The sequence below is a fragment of the Oncorhynchus keta genome, chromosome 34 (genome assembly GCF_023373465.1).
Source record: "Oncorhynchus keta strain PuntledgeMale-10-30-2019 chromosome 34, Oket_V2, whole genome shotgun sequence".
Lineage (NCBI taxonomy): Eukaryota > Metazoa > Chordata > Actinopteri > Salmoniformes > Salmonidae > Oncorhynchus > Oncorhynchus keta.
This window is the reverse complement of record NC_068454.1, coordinates 45246006-45261097: the sequence shown is the minus strand read 5'-3', so window position 1 is coordinate 45261097 and position 15092 is coordinate 45246006. Positions and strand designations below refer to the sequence as shown.

Sequence of the window (15092 nt, the reverse complement as noted above, 5' to 3'; positions counted from 1 at the left end):
ATATATATATATATATATATGGGGCCCAACCAAATTTCTGCAAGCCCACCTACCAACGAATTTCTAACTATGCCACTGATTACTAACCTCCATTCTCCTTCGTTAGTCGGTTTCAAGGCTACCCCTGTCGGCTGCTCCTGATCTACTGCAAACATCCAGCTTTCAAGAAACTGTAACAATGCGTCTCTCGAACATCTCGCTATGTCAAGGCAGCATATCGTATTTTTGATCGCTAGAAATAGCCTACTGCTTGGAGGAAAAGCATAAATATTATTCAATAATATTGTCTACTGTTAAATATCCATTATGTTTTATGACCCGGTTACTGTACATATATGTATGAATTGATGAAAAAATAAACATGGGAAATAAATCGTTTTTCGTGGCATTATCGGATATTACAAAATATATAAACTTTTGTCGCTTTAAGACTGGGCTGCCTTGAAACCGTCAAGTTCCATGTTTGTATCGAGAAATTGAAGGTACTGAACTCCATATTGAAACAAAGTTGTCAACTAGAATCTCACCCTTTTATTTCTTTATTTTAAGATTTTATTTCATATGCACCGATGTTTTCAAGATATTCGCTTTAGAATATGGGTTATTTTACTTACTTTTCCTGCGGTGAGTGGCAAAATATAAATAATATTTTCTATATTTAAACTTCCTTGAGCTATTATACATAGTCAACATTATAAACGGCTGTTTTTCTTTATTTACGGAACAAATGGACATCTTTTCCTCGATAATCACGCAAGTAACGAGGGATGAAGAGGATAACTATAGTCTGCGCGACGAAGGTGAGTTTGGAAAAGTTTTCAAGTGTTCAAGTGTTCTGTTGCGCATGACAAAGTGAATATACATACACAAGACAGGATGGTGTTTAGATGGTCAAGGCCAGAACTAAATAAATAAATCCATTTTAAAGTTCAACGGAACTGTAGAGACCCCTGTAATATTGCACTTCCATAAACAATTGCTTGAAATTATTGTAACTTACAGTCAAACTTTTGACTAATCGAAACTATCATTGTGAAGGCATATAGCTCGCCTACGACATGGCCCACTGAAAGGCCTAAAATTATTATTTTAGCAAATACATTTTTGTTTGGCATTGCATCTTGTATTTATAAAAGGATGTAGTTGAAATTATTGAGACAATGTAGGAAATCACAACCGAGTTTTTGAAAGCGTTGGGGGAAGGGGCGGGGTCGAAATGACTTGTATGACGTTACCAATGTTTTTGATTTGTGACCTGGACAATCCGACCAAATTCACATAGAAATGTTATAGATCTGTCATTCTCATTGAAAGCAAGTCTAAGAAGTGGTAGATCTGTTCTATGTGTGCTATTTCTATGCGTCCTGTTCTTAAATTTAGTTTTTGCATCTTTTATTTTTTGTACACCAGCTTCAAACCGCTGAAAATACATTATTTTTGGTTATGGAAAATATATTTCACAGCGGTTTAGATGGTACAAGGATTCTGTACACTATACTTGCTTGTTGAACTGAAAGTAGGCAAACTATGAGAATTTTAGAAACTAGGAAATGGCAGGGTGATTTTGGCGTAGTGCATCTTCAAGTACATTTTGTCGTACAGTTATGGAAACAATGTAGGATACACCTTTATGGCTAAATAGCCTGTTAGTCAAATGAACAAAAATGTAGCAGTTCTTTTTTTATTGTCTGAAAAAATATAAAAATGCAACATGTAAAGTGTTGGTCCCATGTTTCATGAGCTGAAATAAAAGATCCCAGAAATGTTCCACATGCACAAAAAGCTTATTTCGCTCACATTTTGTGCACAAATGTGTTTACATCCCAGTAACTGAGTATTTCTCCTTTACCAAGATAATCCATCCACCTGACAGGTGTGGCATATCAAGAAGCTAATTAAACAGCATGATCATTACACAGGTGTCCCTTGTGCTGGGGACAATAAAAGGTCACTCTAAAATGTGCAGTTTTGTCACACAACGCCACAGAGTTTTAAGCCAGCGGTGAATTGGCATGCAGAATGCAGAGCTGTTGCCAGAGAATTTAATGTAAATTTTACTACCATAAGCCGCTTCCAATTTTTTGCAGTACGTCCAACCGGCCTCACAACCATAGACCACGTGTATGGTGTCGTGTGGGCAAGCGGTTTGCTGATGTCAGCGTTGTAAACAGAGTGCCCCTTGGTGGCGGTGGTGTTATGGACATGAGACATGAGCTACGGACATACGAATACAATTGCGTTTTATCGATGGCAGTTTGAATGCACAGAAATACAGTGACAACATATCAAGGCCATTGTGAGGCCCATTTTCTTTAAGTTATATGTGACCAACAGATGCATATCTGTATTCCCAGTCGTGTGAAATACATAGATTAGGGCCTAATTTATTTATTTCAATCGAATGATTTCCTCATATGAACTGTAACTCAGTACAATCTTTGAAATTGTTGCATGTTGCTTTTATATGTTTGTTCAGTATATGTTGGACACCAATTCAAATTGAGTAGTTGTCCTCCAAGAGACATCAAGCTACTCATGTTCAGGCTGTCACACTACTACACTACCATTGGTCGACTGCCAGGTGTCTGTTCACAGGTCACGCACCAAGCCCCGAAAATGTGCAAGTGCACGCTTCCCCAACATGAGACCACTGCAGTGATCCCACCGCTGCCACCAATGTAGCGGAACTGCAACAGAGACTCGAACCATGATGCAGAATAAGGCATCTAACAGTCTGTGCCACATAAGCCCGGGCCTCTGGGCAGAGTCAGTAGTCAAAGCTTCTAGGCTTGACAGAGACTATACTCCCTTTCTGATCTGTATTTCTATAAACAGGAAAGTGTTGTTATTATTCCGACAAAAAAAATTGTGCTCTGCATTTACTTTTATGCTCTGTGGTCGTCTCTTATTCTCTGCATTGAAGTGTGGCTTGTTAGGTAAACGCAGCAAAAAAAGAAATGTCCCCTTTTCAAGACACTGTCTTTAAAAGATAATTCGTAAAAATCCAAATAACTTCACAGAACTTCATTGTAAAGGGTTTAAACACGGTTTCCCATGCTTGTTCAATGAACCATACACCTGCACAGGATGAGTACATCGGAACATCACACCTGCGGGACAGGTACAGGATGGCAACAACAACTGCCTGAGTTACACAAGATGTCTTTTGGTGTAGACGTTGATATTTATAGTAAATAATTAATGTGCTTTTGGTTTCCTACCCTTCAGCATAGGCTAGTCTTTAATGTTACATTAATGTGGGCTGATCAACAGTATGTTAATTATAATTATGTGTACAGTGCTGCTGCCAAGCCCTACACACATCCTGTTGGAGCAATGTACATTTAAACTGGTTACAGCGGGGGACTGTTTAAGAAGGTGCAGCACTGCAGAACATTGTCTAGAACAGGGTTATCTCTATTAATTACATTTATATCTGCACATTCAGTATGTTTCAGTGTGTGTAGGTTTTTGTTCCAACGAACACTACCACCTGACTGATTCAGCTAATTGTCAAGACCTTATTTTGATGAATTTGGTGTTTTAATTCTGAATCTGATGTTTGTTTTGGGGCTGCTGGTGCTGAGTTGGTCTCTATTCTTGTGCACTGCTCACACAACTTAAAACACCTGCTATACACTGAGTGTACAAAATATTCCTAATATTGAGTTGCACCCCTTTTTGCCCTCAATTCAGCCTCAATTCATTGGGCATGGACTCTACAAGGTGTCGAAAGCGTTCCACAGGGATGTTGACTCCAATGCTTCCCATAGTTGTGTCAAGATTCCCGGGACCACCCATACGTAGAATGTATGCACACATGACTGTAAGTCGCTTTGGATAAAAGCGTCTGCTAAATGGCATATATTATTATTATATTATTATATTAAGTTGGCTGGATGTCCTTTTGGTTGTGCATCATTCTTGATACATTCGGGAAACTGTTGATCATGAAAAACCCAGCAGTGTTACAGTTCTTGAACAAAATCAAACCGGTGTGCCTGGCACCTACTACCATACCCCGTTCAAAGGCACTTAAATATTTTGTCTTGCCCTGTCTCTGAATGGCACACAAACACAGCCCATGTCTCAATTGTCTCAAGGCTTAAAAATCTTTCTTTAACCTGTCTCTTCCCCTTCATCTACACTTATTGAAGTGGATTTAACAAGTGACATCTGACATGTACGCTAACAGTCATTATAGTGAGACTGTTCCTACACCCTCTTGTGGATCATTTGAGCTCTGGGTGCACCAAGGGCTGCATGGCTGCCTCTCTGTGTTCACTTTGTTGTGAAATACAATCTAGATAGAGGTGGCGTATACTCCAAGATGGCTCTGAGTGCCTTCTCTCGTCTTCTATTGGTTTACTTCCACTTGGTTAAAGGTTGTGTGGCTGTGGCTGTATTCCAGGAGAGAGGGGCCAAGCTAGAGGCAAGGGGGTTCTTGCTGGGCCCTGTCACTTCACACAACTTTTAACCAAGTGTGAAGACGTCTCAGATAGTGGTGTGATCTGTAAACCTTGCAGAAAATCAAATACAGGCACCTTTAAAACTATGGGCACACTTGATAAAGATGATGAAAAAGACTATATAAAATAAATTATACAAATACTGAGCTATAGAACTCGCCAAAAAAACAGAAACCACTGGTTCGATCAGCCATTCCTATGGAGAAAATGAATGGGGAAAGAAAAGGGTTTGGGATACACATTGAAAATAAGGTCTGAGGTTAACACAGACTTAGGAGATCTTATATATTTTGTGCTATGAGATGATATTAGTCACTTAACATGACCTTAAGGAATTATAAAGCCTTTGTGTGCTTTTTTTATTATAGAAATGCTTAAAAATTCACAAAATATTACTTAACTGATGAAGATTATCTAATAGAACAAGAAATCCTAAGCCTGTGTTAATGACAGACCTTATTTTCGACGTTTATACAAAAACCCTACAAAAAAACACACCTTTTCCCATAGGATTTGTCCGACAAAACATGGGGGAGTTAGTGCCTACAAAAAGACGCCCGACCTATTGCTCTCTATTGCATACTCAAAAAATGGGAAAATTAATATAAATCAAATAAAAATCTAAAATCTTTTGAGAAAGTTGGCAGAATCACACATTCGCTATACAATGTAACAACTCGTATTCGGAAGAATGGATCAAGGGGGACATTTTTTTATATTTTAATTTAACCTTTATTTTACTAAGCAAGTCAGTTAAGAACAAATGCATATGTACAATGACAGCCTACCTGGGAACAGTGAGTTAACTGCCTTGTTCAGGGGCAGAATGACAGATTTTTACCTTGTCAGCTCGGGGATTCGATCCAGCAAACTTTCGGTAACTGGCCCAACGCTCTAACCCAACAGTAGGCTCCCAGCTGGCCCTCAAACCACTAGACTACCTGCAGAGATCGTGAGACAAAACAACCCGGGCAAAGGACTACTAAGAACAAAGAGAAAAAAAGGGGAAGGAAAGACAGTGTGCGGCAGTGGTTGAGGAGGAATAAAACAAAGATTCACGCTTCCTGCTCTCCAATGTCCAATCACTTAAGGGATTTTGTACACTCATATGTTTACATCCCTGTTACTGAGCATTTCTCCTTTGCCAAGATAATCCATCCACCTGATAGGTGTGGTGTATCAAGAAGCTCATTAAACAGCTTGATCATTACACAGGTGCAGCTTGTGTTGGGGACAATAAAAGGCAACTCTAAAATGTGCAGTTTTGTCACACAACATAATGCCACAGATGTCTCAAGTTTTGAGGGACCATACAATTGGCATGCTGACTGCAGGAATGTCCACCAGAGCTGTTGCCAGAGAATTTAATGTTCATTTATCTACCATAAGCCACGTCCAACATCGTTTTAGAGAATTTGTTAGTATGTCCAACCGGCCTCACAATCGCAGCTCAGGACCATCGCGTCCGGCTTCTTCGCCTGCGGGATCATCTGACACCAGGCACCTGGACAGCTGATGAAACTGAGGAGCATTTATGTCTGTAATAAAGCCCTTTTATGGGGAAAAACTAATTCTGATTGGCTGGGCCTGGCTCCCCAGAGGGCACATGCCCTCCTAAACCCACCCATGGCTGCACCCCTGCCCAGTCATGTGAAATCTATAGATTAGGGCCTAATTAATTTATTTCAATGGACTGATTTCCTTATATGAACTGTAACTCAGAAAGATAGTTGAAATTGTCACATGTTGTGTTTATATTTTTGTTCAGTATATATGAATACAGGGAGGTCTGTGTGATGACCTTTTCCAAAACTTGGCTGTCGGAGGCTGTGCCCGACTCTGAAGTCACCGCTGACGGATTCACTACTACCCGTATGGACAGAGACAGTGAGGCTACTGGTAAGGAGTATGGAGGGGGGTCTGTGTGCTGATCAATGACCGATGGTGTAAAACTACAATTGTCATGAGAGAAAAAAATGCACTCTTGATATAGAGATGTACTGTCCGTGTCACTGTGCCCGTTCTACCTCCCCTGTGAATTACTCCACCTTTTTCTTACAGTTGTTTATATCCATCCAAGAGCCAACATTGTCAATGCAGTTGGTCAAACATGGTCTCCGACCAACTTATAGACAGTTACTCAAAAAGGAGGTGGTGGAAAAACAAATACAGGCGTGGGAAAATGACAGTATTGCTAAATTGCAAGGATGTTTTGATTGTGCTACCTGGAGTGTATTTGAAGAATTCTCAGCTGACCTGAACCCGAGATGACGGATGTAATATCTGTGATATCTGCCTATATTGAATGTGTTTGCCTCCGGGAATCCACTGAAACTGAACAAGTTCTTCACCCGCTTTGAAGCAGGTAGCGCACACGGTCCCCCGGCCTGTCAAGAGGAGGATGTCATGGCAACCAACAGTGTGCTTGTCATCAATGAGGAATTCATACAACGAGCACAAAAAGAGCCCGGTGCCTGATAACTTAAGTGTTCATGTCCTGAAACACTGTTCCACTCAGCGAAGCGGTGTCTTCTGCTCTTTTCCAGCGGCCCCTGGATACATTGAATTTACAATCTTTGTGAAAAAAATGTATTGTACCTGTCCCAAAAACTCCTCATCCATCTGCATCAAATGACTACAGACCTGTTGCTCTTACCTCTCTCTTGATTAAATCTTTTGAAAAGATCATTAAGGCCTATATAATCAACACCACTGAACACTATCCACTATCCGCATATCTATTTTTTATGGCCATCGAAATGTCAGCTATTAAAATCAGATCCAACAATAGTATCAAGGGCCTAGAAATCAAGGGTTTAAAAACGATGGTGTCATTGTATGATGATGATTCATGTTTTCTTTTAAATCCACAATTTGGGTCCCTCAACTGCCTCATAGATGATCTAGATACTTTTTTGTAACCTCTCTGGATTACAAAAATATATAATAATTCTACTATGTTACATGTTGGATCACAGAAAAATTCAACTTTTACATTACCATATAGTTTACCAATAAAATCGTCTGATGGTGAAATAAATAAATGATCTCAATCCAATGAATGTTAATAGAAAGTTAGCAAAAATCGATAAGACCATGAAAAGGAAAATATCTGTCTATTTGTGGAAAAATTACCCTGATTATCTCTTTAGTCATATCCCAGTTTACCTATTTGCTTGTGGCCTTGCCTACATCTAGCGACTTGTTTTTAAAAATTAAATGAGTAAAAAATATTCAATTTTGATTAAAATGATTAAATATTAAAACATTAGGCCTCGCACTAAAGGATTCAGTCATTTAAAAGTTACGTTTAAATCCAAACTGGTTCTCTAGCAGATTAGTAGGAATGTCTCACCACATGTTCAATAATGTCCCTTTTCCCTTCATTCAGATTACAACCTCCCACTTTAGGTTATTTGAAAATTAAATGCTTTCCAAAATATTTCTATATTTAAACAAGCCATAGAAAGTTGGTTGCAATTTCAGTTTAATCTACCAGAAAATACAGAACAAATATTACAATAAATACTATGGTTAAACTCAAATTTACTAATGAATAAAAATATATATATTTTGGGAAAACATGCTTAAAAAGGTATAATATTATATCATTTATATTATACCAGTCATAAATGGGACTGGTGTTGTTATCTCACACATGCAGCATAAATATATGGAAATGTCTGCTCTACTCAAAATGACAAGCAACTAATTACAGCATTACCGCTAAAATGGAAGAGGCAAGTGGAAAGGGAAGAAAGTAAAAAACTTGTGATGAATAAAACAAGTATACCAGTTTAATTTAAATACATTTTTACAGCTGTGCCAAAATGATAGCAAAAAAGTTGGGAAGAGATTTTCGATGTACCAATTCCATGGCACATGGTTTATGAAATGATACTCAAAACAATGCTGAATTAAAAAGTTTTATATTTAAATTTTTCTAAAAAATCTTTGTTTTATATGTGTATTTTATATACAGTGCATTCGGAAAGTATTCAGCCCCCTTGACTTTTTCCACATTTTTTTTACGTTAAAGCCTTGTTCTAAAATGGTTTAAATAAACATTTTCCCTCATCAATCTAAACATAATAACACATAATGACAAAGATATTTCCAAAAATGTGAGGGGTGTACTCACTTTTGTGATATACCGTACATACTTTTGTACCTTTTTTCTCCAGCATCTTCACAAGGTCCTTTGCTGTTGTTCTGGGATTTATTTGCCCTTTTCGCACCACAGTGCGTTCATCTCTAGGAGACAGACCACATCTCCTTCCTGAGCAGTATGACGGCGGCGTGGTCCCATGGTGTTTATACTTGCGTACTGTTTGTACAGATGAACGTGGTACCTTCAGGCGTTTGAAAATTGTCCCAAGGATGAACCAGTCTTGTAGAGGTCAACATTTTTTGGGCTGATTTCTTTTGCTTTTCCCATGATGTCAAGCAAAGAGGCACTGAGTTTGAAGGTAGGCCTTGAAATACATCCACAGGTACACCTCCAATTGACTCAATGATGTCAATTAGCTTATCAGAAGCTTCTAAAGCCATGTGTCACAGCTTCTATAAGTAGTGGGTGGAGGAGTCAGGTGCAGAGAGCAGGGTAGTTCAAAAGATGTGGATCTTTATTTTCCAAAAAAAACAGAGAGACGGTCACGCCACACACACAAGGGCGTGTAAAGGCCCAGTCCAAACAAACAGGACGAAACTGATTGGAAAAATGAATACCACAAAATAATCACACACCATAAACAGAAAAACAAGCCTGCACAAAAGCCAACGGGCCTACTGGGTTTAAATAGCCTACAACCAAAACCTAAACACGAAACAGGTGCAGCTAATCACACACAACTAAATGAAACAGAAAAGGGGGTTGGTGGCAGCTAGTAGGTCGGCGACAATGATCGCCGAGCGCCGCCCGGACAGGAAGAGGCACCATATTTGGCGGGATTCGTGACACCATGACATAATTTTCTGGAATTTTCCGAGCTGTTTAATGGCACAGTCAACTTAGTGTATATGAACTTCTGACCCACTGGAGTTGTTATACAGTGAATTATAAGTGAAATAGTCTGTCTGTAAACAATTGTTGGAAAAATGACACCGTCGATGTCCTGACTTGCCAAACTATAGTTTGTTAACAAGAAATGTGTGTAGTGGTTGAAAAACTAGTTTTAATGACTCCAACCTAAGTGTATGTAAACTTCTGACTTCAACTGTATTTAGTACCCATTGTCTGATTTTATAAAAGTCAACAGCCATTTGTCTCTTTTCATTTTGTAAGTTCTTGGCCTATCGCCATAGTGATTGATGACAAAGGGATTTAAATTTGTGAAACAGAAAGCAATGGAAGGCCAAAATACAGTTCCTTTAAATTAGATTGTCAATGCAGATCATTTTTTATGATTTTATTCATAAGGTTATTCATGGGTGCTAATATTTGTTATACGTCTTTTTGGGGGGAAATTATTGTTATTATTATTATAATCTCTTTCTCTGAGAAATTGTGTTAGTATGAATAGTATTGTTTTACACTTTTTTGCATACATTATAGCTTGGTATTATTGATTTCATGCAGTCTTTTTTGCTAATCTATATCAAGGGAGCCAACTTGATAGGTGACTGAGTTGTAGAGATGTGTATTGAAAATTAAATACAAAAATATCTCATTTAAGTATTCACACTTCTGAGTCAATACTTTGTAGAAGCACATTTGGCAGTGATTACAACTGTGAGTCTTTATGGGTAAGTCTCTAAGAGCTTTCCACACCTGGATTGTGCAACATTTGCCCATTTATTATTTTCTAAATTCTTCAACCTCTGTCAAATTGGTTGTTGATCATTACTAGACAACCATTTGCAGGTCTTTCCATAGATGAAGTTGATTTCAGTCAAAACTGTAACTAGGCCACTCATGAACATTCACTGTCTTATTGGTAAGCAAATCAGGTGTAGATTTGGCCTTGTGTTTTAGGTTATTGTTCTGCTGAAAGGTGAATTAATCTCCCGAGTGTCTGGTGGAAAGCAGACTGAACCACATTTCTCCCAGTGACTCAACCAAGGTTTGCTTCTAGGATTTTGCCTGTGCTTAGCTCCATTCCCCTGTTCTTAATAATTACAGACATATTTTTGGGGGGCAGTATAACTTTAGTGCCTTGTTGCAAACAGGATGCATGTTTTGGAATATTTTTATTCAGTGTGTCAACTAGGTTAGTATCGTGGCGTAACTACAATGTTGTTGATCCATCTTCAATTTTCTCCTAACACAGCCTTTAAACTCTGTAACTGTTTTAAAATCACCATTGGCCTCATGGTGAAATCCCTGAGTGGTTTCTTTCCTCTCCGGCAACTGAGTTAGGAAGGGCACCTTAATTTTTGTAGTGACTGGGTGTAAAGATACACCATCCAAAGTGTAATTAATAACTTCACCATGCTCAATGGGATATTCAATGTCTGTATTTTTCTACCCATCTGCATTGGAAAACCTCCCTGGTCTTTGTGGTTGAATCTGTGTTTGAAATTCCCTGCTTGACTGTGGAACCTAACAGATCATTGTTAGGTTGATAATTGACAATTGTGTGTGTGGGGTACAGAGATGAGGTTGTCATTCAAAAATCATGTTAAACACTATTATTGCACACAGAGTGAGTCAATGCAACAAGTTTTACTCCTGAACTTATTTAGGCTTGCCATAACGATGTGGTTTCGAAAAACATAATTCCAATTTGACATTATGGGGGTATTGTGTGTAGGCCACTGACCAATTAAAAAGAAAATCAGTCATTAAACGGGTGTTAATAGTTTCTGACATCACTGTAATGCACCTCAACATAGGTCTTACCCCAACTCAGGTCTAATGACACTGAAGCTTGCCATCCCGCGCTCCAGATTGCGTGAAAAAAATGGTAGTACCCTAACAGTGTATCTTGTGTTGAGGCGATAAAGTCAGACTCGGAGTGGGCCTATCTCTGTCTGGATTGAAATAGAAGCAGAGGCATGCCTGAAAGAGACCCTAGATAAGCCACTTTTAACTCAGTAGGCTAAAACTTGCTGACCTGGCTCTCGTACCACACCCCCCTTGTAAAAGCTGTAACCTCATTATCAGTGGCTTAGCCTCCTGGGAGACTGGGTGCGAGCAATGGAATAGAGGGGTCGCACTGTACAGTATGCAGGGGTGCCGTATGGAGGGAGGGGGGGGGGGGGGGGGGGGGGGGGGGGGGTAGAACGATTCTAAGGGCCTGTGACTGACAGGGGACCTAAAAACAATATTAGAATATTAGGTAAACATTTTTCAACATTAAAGTAATAAACTATCATCAATAATATTTTATTGACAATGTCCCTTTTTCAGGACACTGTCTTTCAAAGATCATTCGTAAAAATCCAAATAACTTCACAGATCTTCATTGTAAAGGGTTTAAACACTGTTTCCCATGCTTGTTCAATGAACCATAAACAATTAATGAACATGCACCTGTGAAACGGTCGTTAAGACACTAACAGCTTACAGACAGTAGGCAATTAAGGTCACCGCTATGAAAACTTAGGACACTAAAGAGGCCTTTCTACTGACTCTGAAAAACACCAAAGAAAGATGCCCAGGTCCCTGCACTTCTGCGTGAACGTGTCTTAGGCATGGTGAAAGGAGGCATGAGGACTGCAGATGTGGCCAGGGCAATACATTGCAATGTCCATACTGTGAGGTGCCTGAGACAGGATGGACAGCTGATCGTCCTCGCAGTGGCAGACCATGTGTAACAACACCTGCACAGGATCGGTACATCTGAACATCACACCTGTGGGACAGGTACAGGATGGCAACAACAGCTGCCTGAGTTACATCAGGAATGCACAATCCATCCATCAGTGCTCAGACTGTCCGCAATAGGCTGAGAGAGGCTGGACTGAGGGCTTGTAGCCCTGTTGTAAGGCAGGTCCTCACGAGACATCACCGGCAACAACGTTGCCTATGGGCACAAACCCACACAAAGCTTGCTGAAAATTAATGCAGTTGACAGTAAGATGACGTTTCTTTTTTTGCTGAGTCTACTAATAAAACAAATTGTTTATTTTTCTTTTCTTGTTTCTGCAGCCCTGTCTTCCCATCCCCATACCCCTGAACCAGTCCTACTCCCAACTGAAGGAGGATGTGAGCAGCATTGTGTTGAATGACATATCAGTTGGCATAATTGCAGGTACTGCAATGCATTGGGGACAGGAATGTGATTCTCCAGTCACTTGACACAGAGGTAGCCAGTATCAAAGCATTAAAGGAAGAGATGCAGGCTCTTAGAGATGGATGGGAGTCTCTCCTGTCTGAGGCAACACTGACTGCTACGCAACTGAATGTTGTACCTCAATTTAGCAAGGAACACAGCCTCCAGAGGAAAAGGAAGAAATTCCATGATGAAACCTCTCAATAGGAGACAGCTCAGGACAGTTCAGCAGCGGTGGGTGTTTCAGAACAGTCTTTTTACTGCTATGGACAACATCATAAGTGACTTGGACACTAGGTTCCACACCACTGCAAAAATTGTAGAAGAACTTTCTGCTGTTCTAAAAGTTGGGCAGATTAGTGAGGATGAAGTCCCTTCAGTGTGCCAACCACTGATCATTAAGTATTCCAGAGATCTTACACCTGAGCTTCAAAATTAAGTAAGATACCTGAACACTGTATATGCTGCCACTTTTCCCCCTAAGTTGTCCCCTCTTGGTCCCCTGAATGCAATTTGTAAGATGCAGCTGCAAAGCATTTTTGGATAAGTGTGAATTGCTTTACGTATATTTTGCACACTGCAAGTGACTGTTGCTGGTGGCGAGAGAGCTTTCAGTGAGCTAAAATTGATAAACTATTGGAGGTCCGCTATGTCCCAGGACAGGCTTTGCAGTCTTGCCATGCTGTCCATTGAAAGTCAGTTAGCTAGAAAGCTGGACTTTAAAGACTTGATCAATGAATGACTTTGCTAGCAAGAAGGCTCGGCGCTGGGCCCTTGGTGAGTAAGGCTGAGCAAGGGCCAGTGATAACTGTTAAATGGCATGGCTATGGATATTGGATCACTACACACATGATGCCCACAGGCTGACTGAGACTGAGAACAAGATATATCTCAAAGTAATGGCTGGATTGCCATAAAGTGTGTTGTGCACATTCAAGACGCCAAGTGAAAGAAACCTATTGATTTGTTGACCACTTGACCTTTCCTCTAGTGCTACCATCAGGCCTTTTCATGTCGATTTCCATTTTGTTTTCCATTTTCATTTCCACTTTTACATCTGCTTATTTTCTAGTCGGTATGTATATTTTGTTCAAAAATCTGCTGCTGATTTTATTATTTTGTTTGTTATATCATTCTATAGATGATAAGGTTAATTTAATTGAAGAGGTTAATGTATATTTAAGTTATATTTATTTTAAGTTATGCATTAATGTTAAGAGAATATTACATTCAAGAATTGTACCATTAAAATTACATTTAGACTGTAAAATATGGCCTTTAGCACATTTCTTATTCCACTGTATGCAGAATGCTGCATGCATGTCTGCACAGTGTTATATTTTCACAGCTCACTGTCAGTAAATATTGTACAGTAAATATTGGACTTCAAGAGAGTTGCAAGCCTGCAAAGGTAGTTATTTAAAGCTTTGATTGGGTCGATTGGGTTCTGTTGGTGTGTAGTTACAGCAATTGCGCATGGTTTGTGTGGCCTGTGGTGGTGGGGCCCAATGTCATACATTTTCATGGGGCTCAAAATCCCTGGCGGCGCCCCTGACAGTATGTGTCAAGTTCCAGCCTCAAGTTCATATAACTGCAATATCTGAAGGGTCTCTGTTTTTCTTTAATGAACTGAACCACTAATTTAGTGGTTAAATAATAAGTATTTATTTATTATGGTACTACTGACCAATTGAAATACATTTTAGCTGCACCGGGTAAACACAAAGCCTAGCCATTTCTTCTCGGCTGCTATACCAACACAAAAAGGTTTTGTTTTGCCTCTCCGTTTATGGCCTGGAGTGAGTGCGCGCTAGGCTATATATACAAAGAATCCCATCATTAACCACTGTCAGCAGCTGCTCGTGGTGTGCTATTTAAAGTGCTCTAATGTGTAATATTAGAAGAGCTAACATGGAAGGCAGCATGATGTTTCTTCCCACCCATGCGTTCACCTGCCCTGTTCCTTCACATGTTTTCACACAAACCTCATGACTTGTAAAGCCTCTAGCAAGTATGCACCCTGCGTAGGTGTATTCCCATGTGGCTCAGTCCAGTTTCAGCTCCAATTGAAAGACGTCTTCAACAGTCCTCAGTTCAACATGAATTGGTTTGTGAAGTGGGTCGGTGAAATGTGATCAGTCTGCCATTGAACAAAGTTATATGGTGTTTGTTTTTTTAATTACTTTGGGTCAGTTCATTATTTTTGCCATTATGAAATGGGTGTGATTTGAAGTTGAAGCTGACCTAATTCATAGAAATCACAGAACATTGTTCTCTCAGGAGGCCCTTGGAAACAAGATGATTTTAAAAAGGATTTTATCTACCAAATGATCAAACATATTTATAAATAAATAGATAATAATGTTGTTTGCCTGCTGTTATGCGGTGACAATCTGTTCTATTAACA

General features: G+C 39.5%; 1 pseudogene; it reads left to right on the top strand.

Moving 5' to 3' along the window:
- Positions 1-488: 488 nt before the first annotated feature.
- Positions 489-15092, top strand: part of LOC118367198 (carboxy-terminal domain RNA polymerase II polypeptide A small phosphatase 1-like) — a 44715-nt pseudogene continuing 30111 nt past the window's right edge.